Here is a 15,251-nt window from a genome sequence, read left to right on the forward strand (position 1 = left end):
TGTAATCCCACGGGATCAGCCAAAGCACTTTGCCACCCTCCCATCCCCCGCCCGTGGCATCGTGAAGGCGAAGACATGAGCACAGACAAGCTACAAAACCTTGGACCAGCACAAAGACGTATCCAGGGACTCTCCCCTGTGCAAGAGCGTCTCGGTGGAGCCCAGGCTGCTGCCTTGCAGCTCGACTCTTTTCCGACTGGAATCCTTCAGCCCCTGGCTTTGCTCTCTCGGCAGGACCCTGATCCCCAGCCCCATCACTCAGCACTGAAGGAGCGAGCCAGGGGAGGCTGTGCCGGGAATTTCGCAGCGCTGGGGCGAGGGCTGGCTGCTCTTGGCCGGCCAGCACCGCATTGCACACATACCAGCAAACCTCAGCCCGGCAGCCCCGGAAGGGCAACAGGCAGCCAGCAGCAGCTCCCAGGCCAGCGAGGAAGCCTTAACCCCTTCCCTGCCGTAGCCAAGAGGCTTCTCAAGAGTCCAGAGGCAGTGGGAGAGAGGAATCCACTCTAAGACCAAGCATCTGAATGCAGCACCACTCCCTCCCTAAAAAAAAAATCCCAGCAAAACCCTAAAAAATCCCTGGGAATGCAGTCCTCCTCTTCCCCTTCCCATGGCCTGATGGAGAGGCAGGGGACCATCCTCAGCCCTGGCCAAAAGCCATCGGAGCTCCCAGCAGCCAGCACAGCCCCAGGCACCGCACAGCTGGATGTCCCCTGCCATTCACAGCCCCATGTCCTGGATGATGGTCTCAGCAGGGTCCTGTGGGGGACCCCGGGACAGCCACAGCCTGGCAAGGCTTATTCTGCACCCCAGAGAAGGGAAATGTTGAGTCCTTCATTCACACCATTTAGAATCATGGTGCCGAGGAGGGTTTCTCATCAACACCAGCAGAGGAGAAATCTCTTGGGGTGAGGTTTGGCTGCCAGGTCCATCAGCATGAATTCCCCATGACTCAGAGGCAGGACTTGGCTCATGGGTGCTTGCACCCATCAAGAGCCAGCGACAACCTTGAGTGCCCAGAGGAAGCCCAGCAGTCCTGCCTCCCCCCAGCCCCTTTCTCAGCCTGGTTCCTCTTGATCTCCTGATCTCTTGAAGAGATCTGGCCTCTGCTCTCCCACACAAGGCACTGTCGGTCCCTGAGAGCCAGGGCAGGAGGAGGTGGCACAGCACCTCCAGAGCTGGTACCAGCACACCTCACCTCTGAAAAAACAGTAACCAGGTGTTACATCGACCCATGTGAATGGACTAAAAATGCCTGTGCTACCACTCTTGGAAATCAGCTTGGTCTGAGAAGTCTCCAGACAGTTGCAACAGCTTAAAAGTCCCATTTATGGATCCAACAGGACAGCAAACACTTTTTTTTTTTTAATTGGATTAAGTGGAAAAACCAGACAAAGCCCTTCCCAGCACAGGTAGGATCACTGAAACCCAGGGCTGAGCCCGCGGCTTTGGCAGGCAGAGAGAACAGAGGCTCAGGGGCACGGGGTGTCAGCCAGCCCCAGTCCAGGCTGCCCTCCCAGTGGAGATTGGATCTCCCACACAGATACTCAGCCCTGCTTGGCTCCCTCCAGCACCAGTCCCATTAGATCAGGCCCAACAGGATTAACCACATATCACAGCACCAGCGGAAGGCAGATTTACCTTTTAAAAAGAAACACACACACCAAAGTCCATTTTAAAGGAACTGCCTCGGTTCAAAAGTTGCTTCCAAATTTAGGTTTGCTAAAATTAAGATTTCATATTTTTAATAAAATAGAATTAGACCCTTTATGATAGATTAATAATCAAAGGCCCACAGAAATGTTGCCATAAATGAAGTTTTTTAATTCCAAAGGAAACCATTTGTTTAAAAGAAGCAAGTGTTCCCCTGCAGAGCTGGAACTTCAGTAATTGCAGCATGATGATAGAAAATGGGGCTGGAAAGCAAAAATAACTTAAAACTATTCTAAACAACCATGACGCTGAGTCATCTGTTTCAAAGTCCAAATGGAGCTGTCCCAGTGACAGGGCCCACAGAAAATGCTAAGGTGCATAGTTAAAAGGGGAGGGGAGAAACAAAAACAAACAGTAAAAATAGTACAAATTCCTTCAGATACTACTTGTGACAAAAGATGAAAGCTGGGATTTTCACCTTCTTTCCAGCTTCTCAACTGCACTGAAGCTCAGGGTTTTATCACACCAGGCACCCCTAACACAACAGTACAACGGATGTAAAACCAACACCAAATACTGGAGTTTAGTGTTCCTCTAAATCAAGTTAAGGAAAAATAAAAGCACCCTCTCCCCAGCTGGTATCAGCCAGTGTAACCCCACAAAGAACAGGGGAAGGAAAGGCCAAACCCAGATCTCTCAATCTTTTGTACTCCAGCCTCCCTTGTATACACTGCTATCACATTGCAAAGTGTGTAAGTCACTGTATGAATGGCAAGGTGCCACCAGCATAAATACATTCGTATCTGGACAAAGGATCAGTCTGCATGTCAGGATCTTCATTAAAAATGAGCTTGTAAGCACTTCCCCTTATTCTTTTGGTTCGTTTCCACAAAAACAAAAATGTATCATTGCGTCAAAGGATGCCCAACACGAGACTGGACCGAGCACTTGGTGCTTCAGACCAAGTCAGCTGTGCTTCCACAGCACTCCATCTTTCCCAGGCTCACCAAGGTGTGGGTTTAAAGTACTGGTATTTGATTCTGGTAGCTAGCTTGATCTAATGATGGGTACATCTAATGATGGGTAGAGCACGTACTCATTCCAAGAGAGACAGAGCTTGGCAGACCTTGTCTTATCCGACACACCAAGTCCTTTATGCCCTACTACCAAGACTAATTTAAACCTAGTTTCAGGTAGATATGGGCACACCACACCACAGGGCTTACCCACATCGAGTTTACAATGTGGCATTTGACTGGAATTCACCTTGAACCAGCACGCCGTGGAAGGTGGTGTTTCCAGAGCTGCATCATGAGCGGTGCATCCCTCTGTGTGTGAGCAGCCACAGGCAGAGCAGAGCAGGAGCCTCCTCCTCTGTCCCCCCGTGCCCTGGGGCAATGTGGGGCTCCAGGGACAATTCAATCCCCTCAGGATTTCACAAACAATCGACAAAAGCAGGAACCCAGGAAGGAGGTGACAAAATGATGGTAAAGCCTGTGGGAACAAGCAGCCTGTTACGACAGAGGGACAAGTGACAGGGACAAACCTTTCCTCATGCATGCTCAACAAAGGCCTGATGGAAAGCTGGTGGTCATCCCCACTGTCAGCACCTCCCTCTCCAACAACTGCTTCAGACTTCCCTTCTCCTCCTGCAAAAGATCCAACTGCCTTAAATTCTGCCTTGTGCTGCTGTAACGAGAGAGGGCTCTTGCTTGCTGCTTACTGATGAGGAACCAACATCCAAAAAAAAGAAGAGCATGGATCAAAGGCAGTCAGGGAGAGGGAGAAGGGAGAGGCCATAGCTTTTATCAGGCCAACTGACAGAGCCGGAAAAACAACAGCCTGAATTTTGGGCACAGCTGGCTTTCTTTAAGGTCTGTCTATGTTGCAGGAAGGAGAAGCCTGTAGTTAAAACAGGGTGTTCAATTTTTTTTTCCCTAGGCTGCACCCTGAGTTAAAAACACCACTGGCAGAAGGGCTGGAAAAAAGCAATGAGTTCAAACAGAAAGGCATCCAGGAGGGGAATTTCCAAAAAGGTGGGGAAGAAACCATCAAAGCAAGATTTCCAAAGAGGTTGGTGTTCTTTGGGAAGGGAAAGTTTTCCAAGATCTGACTCCAGGACAACTTCAAGACAATGATATCGTCTATGTGTGAAGCTGCCTCAGTCTACACTCCTCAAACACAGATCCAGGGAGGCAGGAAGCAGCTGGATTTCAGAACTAAGCACAATGGGAGAACTGAACCTCATGTCCCTTTTACACCACACTCTCATTGTGGAGAAATCATAAAGCAAATCATCCCCTGAGCTAATGTAATGACTATTTTAACTCTTTTTTTTGTCAGCAAGAAAGGGACTCAACACATGGAGAGCCAAACCTTGCACCTTGATCACCATAATTTGATCCTCCACCTCCCCAGAGCCAGGCAGGAAGCCTGGGAGCTTCATCCCAGGTCATTGCTGGAGCATGCAAGTACCTTCCACATCTCATGTTACAGCATCCTTCAGGCTTTGTGCAGTCTCCAGCAGTGCTGCCTTTGGGGGCCAGGTACCTGCTGGGTCTAATGCCTGGCTGAGGAGATGAAGGTCCCTTCGTTTGATGAAAGAGCAAAAGAGGATGAGTTGTTCCCTAATGATAAGCACGCTGTAGGTTTGCCCAGACTCTGCTCCCTCTCATGCCTAAAGTACATCCTAGGATGTCACCAATTCTCAGGTCTCACAGTCTCCAAGGTGCTTGTCCTCTGACTGCCCCAAGAAACAAGGCAGCATTTATTTGTCTTTCGCAGATGGGTCACTAGAGGCAGAGAGACAAAGCCCCAGCTTCCCTCTACATAAACTCCTCAAAGCACCAGGTTTGAGGATTTCATGGTGTTCAGGCATCTGAAATTGGATCCAGTGTCACACAGAGCAAAGACCCAACTTCAAAATCCCAGAATCTGGGCCAGAAGCCCTGACCACTGTCCACCTTTGCCACATCCTGGCCAGCTGCGATTGCTCTCCTAGGTTTCATCCCAGTCTTCATGCTCTGGACTGCCTCAGAGGAGCCTCTGTACTGCTGACAGAACAAAATTCATCCTTTGATGCCATTGGCACTTACTCCATTAGTTGCTTTGAAGATTAGGGCCAGAGCCTTAAATTGGATTCAGAAGCTGATGAGCAGCCAATGGAGCAGCTTGAGCTCCTGGTGGCCCAGCCCTCTGGGGAGGTGAGTGGTCATGCTCTGCATCACCTGGTCCCACCACACTTTTTCTGCTTTCAGCTTCTGCTGCACAGCACGGAAGCACAGCCAGCTTGAGCCAAGCCATGACTTCAGTACAGTGGACGAGATTGTCCCCAAGCTGGATAGAGGGAAGGGCAAGTAATTTTGGCAAGAGGGAAAAAGGCAGTAATTTTGGAAACAAGCATTGCCTGGCCAACATGGCTAGCAAAGAGGCTGGAAAAATTTGGATTCTCCAAACTACACCCACGGTTCAAGGCAGCATGGTGACAACAGAGAGCAAAATGTCACCGCAGGCTTCAAAGCCTTGTGTTTTCCAGCCCCCTTCCCCTCCATCCTCAGCTGGACTAAGCTGCTCATACCTGCAGCCCACAGCAGCAGCAGCAGCTCTACTGGTTGTGCCAGCTGGGAATGAGAAATGTGCCTGTGGCATCTCCATCTCCCCTCCTGGTGCGGAGGCCCTCTCTTCCCATCACACAGTGCTGCCTGACCAGTGGGTGATGGGCAGCAGCAAGAGGGGGAAGCAGGCAGCACGTAAGCCAGGAGCATCAGGAACATCGACAGGAGCCCAGAGTGGGAGCACACAGTTTTGTTTTGGCATGGTTTTGTTCCTCTGTGTGTTTTTCACCGGAGCAGTTCTGATGCACAAAGGAACCATCTTTGCTGTGTCTGTTCAATTTCAGCACTAAATGGTGCCTGCAGAGTTCTGCATGCAGAGCTCAAGCTCTAGACACTCAACAAAACATCCATCCCCCAACCACATCCCCTCCTTGGCCCTCCATGGAGCAGCACACCTGGATTGCACCCACACCCACCACCCAACAGCGCAGCATCCCCCAGGATGGGGGTCCCTTTGCCCAAATTCCTTCAATGCCTTTGGAGACTGGCAACTCAAAGGATGCTAAGAAAGGAGGAATATGGACCACGAAAAGCCACAGCTCCTCTCCCCAGTCAAGTTGAATCCCCAAGAGAGGAAGGAGATCCACACACGCCAAACTTCCTTCCAAAGCATCTCCCTCCTCCAGGAGGCAGGGCACAGGGGCAGCAAGACACTCTGTGCCGTGAAGTGACACACATCGAAATAACATGTGGCTCACTCACAGCAACTCTATTAATTTAAGTTAATTTCCTGCAGTTCTGTCTTAGTTTTCCAGCAGATTCAGGACTTAAAGGTTAAAGCGTAACCTTGTCTCAGTAGCTTGCTATTCGCTCCATGCAAATGTCTACCTACAGCCTGGTAATTACATGCATTTCCACAGAGCCAATCCGCCGTCAGCCTGACAGATACTGATCTTCCCGTTTTATTTTTAGCTCTGTGCTTCCCCCTCTAGATGCAAAAAAAAATTCTGTTTGTTCCATCTTTTGCTGCAGCCTCTTTTTTCCCTGGCTCACCAGCCAGCTCCCGGCTCAGCCGGGCTGGAGCAGGGAGCAGCACGGGACTGCAGGCTGGGCAGGCAGTGGGCTCCTGCTGGGTGTCCTGCACGGGTCCCCACCACGGTGACAGTGGGCAGCCACCTCCTTTGGGGTCACCCAGGGAATTTGTCATCTCCAGCAGCAAGGGGTGTTTAAATAGGAAACTGAAGTGAGATATAAACGATCCTTTTCAGGGGAGCTGGACACTTTTTCTTGGGGACATCTCCAGGTCACACACATCCAACCGAGAGAAAAGGAGTCAAATCTGGCGAAATTCAGCCCATGTGCCTGTGGCTCTGCAAGTGCAGGATTTATCATCTCGCAGAAGTAAGTGACTTCCCCCGTTAGCCACCCCTTGGGGCCACCCAGAAAGGAGGCAGTGCCAGAAGGGCAGGCACTGGAGGCAGGTCACCCACACGAAGACAAGGCTCAGTTGAATTGCCAGCCCCTAAAATGGGCACACATGAGACTAAATGCATCTGGTGGCACTGAGGCCAATGTGCTGTTCTCCTTCATGAGTGGCTCCTGTGGCTCTGGGGAGGAGGCAAGGTGTGCAAACCACTAGAAATCAGTGTCCTCCAGAATTTTAACTCTATGGGGCAGCCCCCCACCAAAGAGTGGCCCAAAAGGGCGATTGTAAATCATGAGACTTGGAAGAAAAGGGGATCAGGTGGTTCTTTCTTGCCTTTCCTTTTGGAAGGAGTCTAGGAATGGGGATGGATTAGGCCTTTAGGGTGAGGTCTGCATGCCTCTCTCCCACCCTCTCTCTCACAAATGCATATTATAGATTTAAACCAGAACAGATTAATAGAAACTTTACTCACATGAAGGGGGAAGAAAGTCACTGAGCCTCAGAAGTGACATGAGGAAAGCACTGGCAGTTGGCACTCCAGCACACAGGGCGAACCCACTGTGCCCAGCCTTGACTGTGGACCACAGGGTGCAGCTCGGGGACATTAAGTGGGTGAAAAGCGTCTGCACAGACAAGAGAAAGAAAACCTGCATGCAGGGAAGGCACATTAAAAATGTATTAGGAATTTTTCTAGATTAAATAGCTGAAGTGAAAGAGGAAAGAGGAGCAGGGATGGGATTAAGTAGAAGGAAGGGCCAACCTGCATGAGACTCCAGTAAAAGCCAGTAAAGCTGGAGCTGATGCATCTCCCCAGCACTATGGATACTTCTCCAGTGCTCATCCCTGCATTGGCTACCTCAGCCACACGGGAATCAGAATTGTGTCTCCTACCTGCAGAGAAAGGATTGGTTGTCTTGTTACTCTTCCGAGGATCCTCCTAGTCCCAACGTCATTAAAAAATAATAATCAAGAAATTATCCCTACATGGTTTTACATTTCCAAGGGAATCTCTTCAAACCTCATCAGTAGTTCCCCTCCTTCAAATTTTGTAACAAATAAAGCATACAACTCTGGGAAGATGCTTATCCAACATTCTTCAAACATTTTCAACAGGTATTTTGGGGCAGTTAGTAGGAACAGGGATTTTAGAGAGATCTGGGCTACACTGTCCCAGTTTTCCCCTCCCACAGCTCCTAAGCTGAAGGTCAATCTAACACACAACCAGGAGATCAGGAGCCATCCCAGCAAGTGACAGAGATCACAAAGCAGGGACTGGGGAGGGAAAGGTCCTTATCCCCATTGCAGAATGATAGGCAAGGAACAGAGATTTTGTTATTCACTTAACAGCCCACAAGCTAGGAATCAAACTCAGATCCCAAAATCCTATCCTTCTGCACCAAAATAAATAAACCAACCAGCCAGCCAGCCTGCCTCGCATCAAGGAGGAGTTGGGGAACTCCAAGGGAGCTTTCCCACCCTCTGCACAGCTGCAAGCCCTGGCTGAGCTCCGCAAGAACCAATTCCTCTAAAAACAACAAGTTTAGCCAAAGGAATTCAGGGCAAGCAAAGAGAAAAAGGCTGAAGCAAACCTACCCCTTTACCATATTCCTGCAAAACACCTTTAATCTGTGATCTTCGCATAATTGTGTTTAAAACAACTCAAACCTGGCACTGCCAGCCTGTCATTGGAGAGTCACTCTCCTGCTGCTGGCTCGTTTGCTGGGATTTTTAACTGTTATTCAGTCACCATTTTCCTTTGTGTGATTCAGTCCTACTGCTCCCACCTTCACTTGAAATTTTAAAGGCTGGATACCTCCAAATCCCTTTCTTTGCATTTACACCCTTCCTTTCTAGAGAACAGCAACAGTCTCTGCCATGCATCATTTCACCAAAGACTGCACTCAAGGCTGCAGTTGGTCTCTTGCATCCTGGACATCTCTGCAAAGTAACCAGCACAATCCAAGGCTTTAACTCCTATAGTCTTTCCTCCTGCACTTATTCATCAGGCTCCAAGTCATTGCAGTGCTTTACTCCAAATCTCTTCCCAGTGGGTTTACACTTGACTGTCATCGTAGTGCCCAGACTTGAGCACTGGAAAAGTGCTGTGAGCACAAGCAAGAGAGAAGGAACCAGGGTAATGTCTCCAGGGCTGTCTGACACGTGGCCTCAGCATCTGTTGCCCCAAAAATATCAAATGGGAGATCTTGCCCTTACGCAAGATGCACACAACAGAAGGTTTTAGCCTTTCTGTGACCACAGCTGGCTCAGGAGATGGGTCCCCAACAACACCAGTTAGACCAGTGCTCTCCATTCCTGTGGTGACATTTATTCCAAGACTTCCAGTTCTTCAGCTGTCCTGCAAGAAGCTCTTTTCCTCTGGATCTCTGTTGCAATTACATCCACTTGGCATTTTCCTTGTGGCATGGTTATTTCTGCCCTCTTACAGAAAATCTTCCCAGGCTTTCTCTGTAGTTCTTTCCTCTTTGACTTCACTTTGTGCATCTAATGAAAACATTCAAGATGATGTGGGAGGGGGATGTAAACAGTGACATGGACCATCCTGAGAAGATTCCCACAGTGGAGAATGTGACCCTTGGATGATGCTGGGTGCTCCCACCATTCAGCTACCTCTGCTCACCTACATCTTTCATTTACAGGAACTCCCTGCAGCTTTCATTCCATGGCTGTGTATCTCCAGTGAGACGCGCGGAGACACTGGGCAGAACTGGAATATTGTGTCCATTAAGTTCCTTTGGGCTGCTCTGACCCCCAGTAAGCACTCCCATGGGCCATGCCATGCTTCTTCCCACAATCCTGCCACCTCCAACAGCTCAGACAACACAGGAGAAAAATTTTAACTTCAGGAGCATTGCTGGGAGTGTGAAACAGCACTTCTCCCCCCATGCCAGCCCTGCTCTTTCTACCATGTGGACAGATGGAAATTGCCCAGCTCAGCCTATTTTTCTACCTCAACCTCCCTTGCCCCAGGCTTTCCCACCCCATCCCACATTTCTCCTGTGTCCCAGGTGAGACACAAGCTCCCATCCTGCAGCAAGGACATCTCTGACCTGCCAGCACAACATCCCAGTGACAGCTACATGGACTCAACATGAGCCTTTCCTCTGACTTCAACAGCTGCTGGCTTCATTCCCCTATTCCTCATGGCCTCTCTATTTCCTCATGGGCTGCTCTTCTATTTGGGAGCCCATGATTGTATCTGACAAGGTCTCCTAATTGTCTCCACTGATTTTACCAGAGACTGATTTTAAAAGCAGCTCAGTAACTTAGTCACTTCAATATCATTGCTGGATTCAGCTCCCTCATTTATTAATGGGCGTACTTTTGCTCTTTCTCCCCTGATATGGTTGCAAAATCCCTTTTTATTTCTCTTAACCCCTTTGGCTAACATTAACAAGCAACAACTCAGTAATATTTGATATTATATGTGTATAAATAAAAGCAGGAAAAGATCTTATTCACTCCTGTTATAGCTACTAAAGCAGGCCTAGGGCTCTGGAATAGCAGCTTTACTGCATACGTTAAATATCTCCATTACTCTATTAATGCACAGTGTTGGAATTTTATTGGATGGTTTGGGTTATTTACCTTATAAAGCAACATGGGCATCACAAACCATGAAAAGAGGGTACTTAGTACTTTCTTCTTAAGTCTGCATCTCCGCAGTCCAAGTGAACACAAGACCACAAAAACAAAACCCCATGTGCTACATGTTCTTCCTTTCATGAGAGGTGGGGAGGGAGGGGCAGAGGGGAGACCAGCAGTTATCCAGACACCAAGTCCATCACATGTTGTTCCTCAGGAGGAATTTGGACAGACAATTTGCAAACAGCAAGCCCAGCCTGCTTTTCTGGCCATGGTGACACAGCCAGCAGGTGTGAAGCATGCTTCATTCAGCTCGAAAGAAGTTTTGGGGTACCCCATCCTCACAGCCCAAATCCACAGGTGACAGGAAAGAAGGGAAATAAAAAACCAAACAACTAATACCAAAAAGCACAGAAACAATTTCCAAGGGGGAATTTTGGTATTTGATATTTTCATTGACTTCTCAAACACAATTCAAATAATGCCTTAAACTGTCAGTAAAATTGTAATACCCAGGACCACTTAGCAAAGTGCCCAAAAACCCCACTTCCAAAGGTCTTTGAAAGAATTAAAATAATCTGGATAACTCAACTCAGCCCCAATGAGAGGCCACCTTCCCTCTGCAGGCTGCACTTTTATTTTCCTGCCTTTAAATTGCTGCTTCAAATTCTCCACAGCTTGGACTCTCAGAGACTGACTCCAGTTCCCTGCAGAGAGACAACCAGTGAAACACAGGAGATAACTCAAAAAAGCTGCCCCAGGGTTCTGTCCCCAAATCTCAGTGTTGAAGTGAGGGAGGAAACGCCAAGAGCCAAAACCAGGCACATGTGGCTCAACATCTGCCTCAGTTTCCCCCACTCCAGCCAGCGCTCATCCCCAGGGGGCAAAAGGGATGAGAGGGTGGCTGGTATGAGGTGTCTTCCACCAGACAAAACCCTTCCCGTGGGCTGAGAAGGCAGAGTGGCCATGTGAGGGGAAAGGATGCTCAGATCCCACCTCTGCCAGGCACACAGTGGCCAGGCAGGGAAGGATCCAGGTGACACAGCTGCCGGATGAAATCCTGCCGAGCTCCACAGCATTGGGTGATTGGGAGTAAGCTGAGGTCACTCCCAGCAGGGCTGAGGTGATGGGTGACAATGACATCCCTGACTTCACCCCTGCCAACACTTTCCACTCACTTTTTGCACAAAACAGGGAGAGTCCAGACTTTTCCCATCATCCTCTTCCTCCCTTCTTTAAGTGCAAAAATTCCCACCGCCACCTCTATTTAAACCCAGCCCAGTCCAAGCAGGGGGCGAGGTCCTCTGGGGTGGGTTTTCTGTCTGGGGGCTGTGATTTTAGGCAGCAGCAGGGAGGCAGAAGCACCTGCTGGCAGCCACCCCCGAGCCTGCACGAGGCTGCCCGCAGACCGCAGGCAGCGGAGGAGAGGGAGGGCGGGCGAGCAGGCTCCCCTTGCAAAGTCTGTCCTGTGCTGTCTAATAACACAAGGTGTCATTGTATACCCAAATCAGTGCCTGGAGCTTTATTTATAACAACTGAAACACAAAACCCAGCAGGCCAGAAACGGCAAAGGGAGCGAGAGACCAGGGAGGGCAGGGACTCAGCCGGGCAAAATCTCCCTATTTAGCAGGATTTGCCTTGAGATTTTCAAATCGGATTGAGGCTGGGGTGGGGGGGGGGTGGACCCGAGGGGCCACGGGAGGAGGAAAAAAAGATGAAAGGAAGGGAAGAGGGAGCTGGCAGAGCAGCGATGCCTCCCCGGCTGCGGCAAGGCGACGGGGCTGTCTCCCTGCACGGAGCGATGGGGGTGCTTTGCTTGCAGCCCCCGCCAGCCAGCAAAGGGAGGTGGGGGGAGGCTCCAGCTCCCCTGGGACTCTCTGGCTTCTACAGCAACTCTCTTTTAAAGGTTATTTGTGGCTCGTTAGCCACTCCTCATCCCAGGAAGAGCTTTGCAGCTCAACTGCTGGCTCCAGTGGACTCCCTCTTGCACTGAAATAGGCTGTACCTGCGAACTTGGCAGGAGCCATCCCAAAGGGACTCGCCCAGCCCGGCAGGCAGCGGTCCCAGCGCGCTACCTCAGGTGTGGCTCCTATCAAACCCAATGCCAGCGGCTTGCACGACCCCGCACCTGCGAGAGGCTGAGGACCCCGAACTCTTGCTGAACTCAGTGGGAGCAGAGGCAGCTCAGCAGCGAAAGGTCGCAGCCCTACACTTACAGCATCGGGAGAGTGCTCTCCTCGGGTGGGTCCAGATGTTATCACCACCGCTGCCACCCCCGGCAGCTTGTTCATCTGCTCCCTTGTGCCGGAGGCTCCCGCTGCCGGCACAGCGCCGGTGGAACAGCTCTCGCACTCTCCTCCGAGGCTCCTGGGCAAAGGCTGGCAGCTCTCCCTAAACCCCCTTTCCCCAGCAGCTGGAAGGAAGCTGCTGCCAGACTTTGTGCTGAAGCGGCTGAAGTGGGAGCATTCACGTCCCGTTCTTCTGACACACCGTGGAGGTGGTAAGCAGCAGCAGGAGGGAAATAATAAACAGCTGGAGGGGATGAAGGGGGAGGTAACGTCTCAAGGAGTTGCAGCTAGGGATGCCGTTTGGTGTTCACCTCCCCTGCAGACAGATATTTAAATCTCCAGGTGCAAAAGCCACTGAAAGTTCAGCCTGAGTCAGAGCTCCAAAATTTGACCCACTAACATGCAACAGAATGGGCCCCTTAAAAGATAAAGCCAAATTCTGAGTCTGTCTTGCACTGAGGCCACTTTGGTCCAGCTTTGCTGAAGACAGTGGGAGCCAAACCATGTTCCCTGCAAACAAACTAGAGCCAAACTATGAAAGCAAATTCATAATCCATAAAGGAAACTGCTCCCATTATCTTGACCAGGGCTTTAGAATCTTTCTTTCCTCCCACTCTACCCCAGTATTGGTCTCAGATGTTTTCCAACTCGTCATTTGAAGAGGGAAAACAAAACAACACCAAACCCACAAGGCACAGGGGGAAGAGGCTTTCGTGTTCCTTCGCTAGTGAGCGCTTGCCCAGCTGCACCCACCGCCCTCAGCCCCCAAAGCCTACCTGCAGAATTACATTTGCAAAACTGTTGCCCAGGAAATGTGCAACTAAAATCTGTGAAATAAGCATGCCTGGAATCAGACGTTCCCAGTGTAGTTAAACGACCGTGCCTTGAAATCTGCCTCCGCGTTTAGCCACGCTGCCATGTACGGAGCTACAAAACAAAACACTCGACTTGTTTCACATCCCAGCCTCGCCACTGGGACTCTTGTTCCCTGCAAATAGGGAGCCCAAACTCCTTCCCCGGAGGGTTTTAGGAGTGTGGCAGCAGGACAAACTGCAATTGGGGCCCTACCCTCACGTACAAAATCAGTGCAAAGGCTCAAGCGCAGGATATTGCCCGTGCAATGAACTGTAGCTGCTCAGGAAATAAAACCCAAGCAGAGGAAATAGAGAACCAAGGCACTGGAGTTCCCCATCTCTTCCGCCACGTGTGTCCGTTCGCAGGGCAGAGCTGGTGGGAACACAACCCCAGCTGCCTTGTTACAGCACAATGAAAACAAGAGCTTTTGTGGGGAACAGCAGGACCCAAGCGAATATCCACCCAGGTCTGTCCTGGGGAGGATGGAGCCTTCAAGGCAAACAAACCATGTCAGTCCCCCATGGAGCATCAACTGGGGGAAACCTGGGTCCCCTAAGCCCACACAAGGGCTAGAGACACCATCACTGGTTATTCCAGAAGACAGTTTGGAAAGCCTAAGCCCTGCTGGAAATTTCTGACATGTTATTTCACAAGGGTTTGTCCTATGCACTAGGTGGGCAGGATTTTTTTTTTTTAAAGATTTTTGTAGATGGGAAAGCATCTCTCCTTCCCCTCTCTGAGCTCACCATTCCAGTCCCACATCCCAGCAAAGAACATAAACTTCCTGCTTGCCTCTTTTCCCAGCAGCAAGCAAGTTTTCACTCTATTTTTCTTTCCTAGGGAGACTGAGCTGCATAGGCAGTTGGGCAGCAGAAAGGCAGGTCCTCACATGAAACCATAGCTCCACTGCAGTTCCCAGCCCCTCACTCGGAGTCCCCAGCACTGGGGGGAGAATTCAGGATCGGGAGACCCCTCTGAGCTCAGCTGCTTCCCAGGTTTCACACAGTACCTACACCTGAGACAAGACATTGCGGAATCCAGAGGGTGTTGCCTCCCCAAGACAATTAGGTTATGTTCGAACCACGACCTCGAGGAATCGGATTAATTACAGTGATGTCGAGCATGACTTTGTCTACAGGGACAAGTCATGTTTGACATTGCTGCCAGCCGGCTACAGGTCTGGAGGATGAGTGAAACTGGAACAGTCCCTCCCCGGGCTGGTTCATTGGCACACAGTCAGCGACAGGGCAGGTTTTAGGGAGAACAGTCTGTGTGAAAGCCTCAGCAAGCAAAACCCCACACCAGAGCATTCCCACACCGGGCTGAGAGAAGTCACATAGCACTGTCACACTGACACACACAATTAGAGGTGTTGGCCTGGTAGAAACCTGGGATCTTCCAGCAAGCAATGGCCACCAATGGCCAAAATCCATGGTTTTACAGAGCATCTAAACAGCAAATAACTTAAATTGTTGTTTTAACACATGAAAAAGTTCTCCTGGTAGAAAAACAACAGGTCTTGCACACAAAACAGCACGTTCCTCAGCCTGATCCATGGGTTTAACTTGCATGCAAATAGCTGATGTTATTTCTCATCTGATGATGTGTCCTGGCCATGGGAGGATTTCACAGTCAGGCCAGAGTCACAGATGGGCTTACAGGCTGGAACAAGGTCTCCCCAAAGGGTCAGCATTTCCCTAACCATCCTGCCTGCACCACCCTTACTCTGGGCTGCCTACCTCCACCCCCCAGGCAAGGCTCTGCCTCAAGAAATCTAAAACAGTAGAAAAAAAACCCAAACCCAAGCTGATCTCTGAGGCTAAAAAAGGGCTTTGAGGCAAAGGGGAATGGGGGGAGGTGGGGAAGGAATCT

At 50.1% G+C, this 15,251-nt stretch overlaps 1 long non-coding RNA gene across 7 annotated transcripts in view; it reads right to left on the reverse strand.

Annotated features, from left to right (window-relative positions):
• Nucleotides 1–12,538, reverse strand: part of LOC104688291 — an 84,955-nt gene extending 72,417 nt beyond the window's left edge. For 6 of the 7 annotated variants that reach the window (XR_005603240.1, XR_005603241.1, XR_005603242.1 and 3 more), the window contains exons 1-3: nt 12,453–12,538; nt 7,394–7,524; nt 7,106–7,280 (exon numbers count right to left, since the gene is read on the reverse strand). This is a non-coding gene — a long non-coding RNA (uncharacterized LOC104688291). The remainder of the gene's footprint in view (nt 1–7,105; nt 7,281–7,393; nt 7,525–12,452) is intronic. The other variant, XR_005603244.1, reaches the window with a different exon arrangement.
• Nucleotides 12,539–15,251: the final 2,713 nt, after the last annotated feature.

The sequence above is a fragment of the Corvus cornix genome, chromosome 17 (genome assembly GCF_000738735.6).
Source record: "Corvus cornix cornix isolate S_Up_H32 chromosome 17, ASM73873v5, whole genome shotgun sequence".
Taxonomy (NCBI): Eukaryota; Metazoa; Chordata; class Aves; order Passeriformes; family Corvidae; genus Corvus; species Corvus cornix.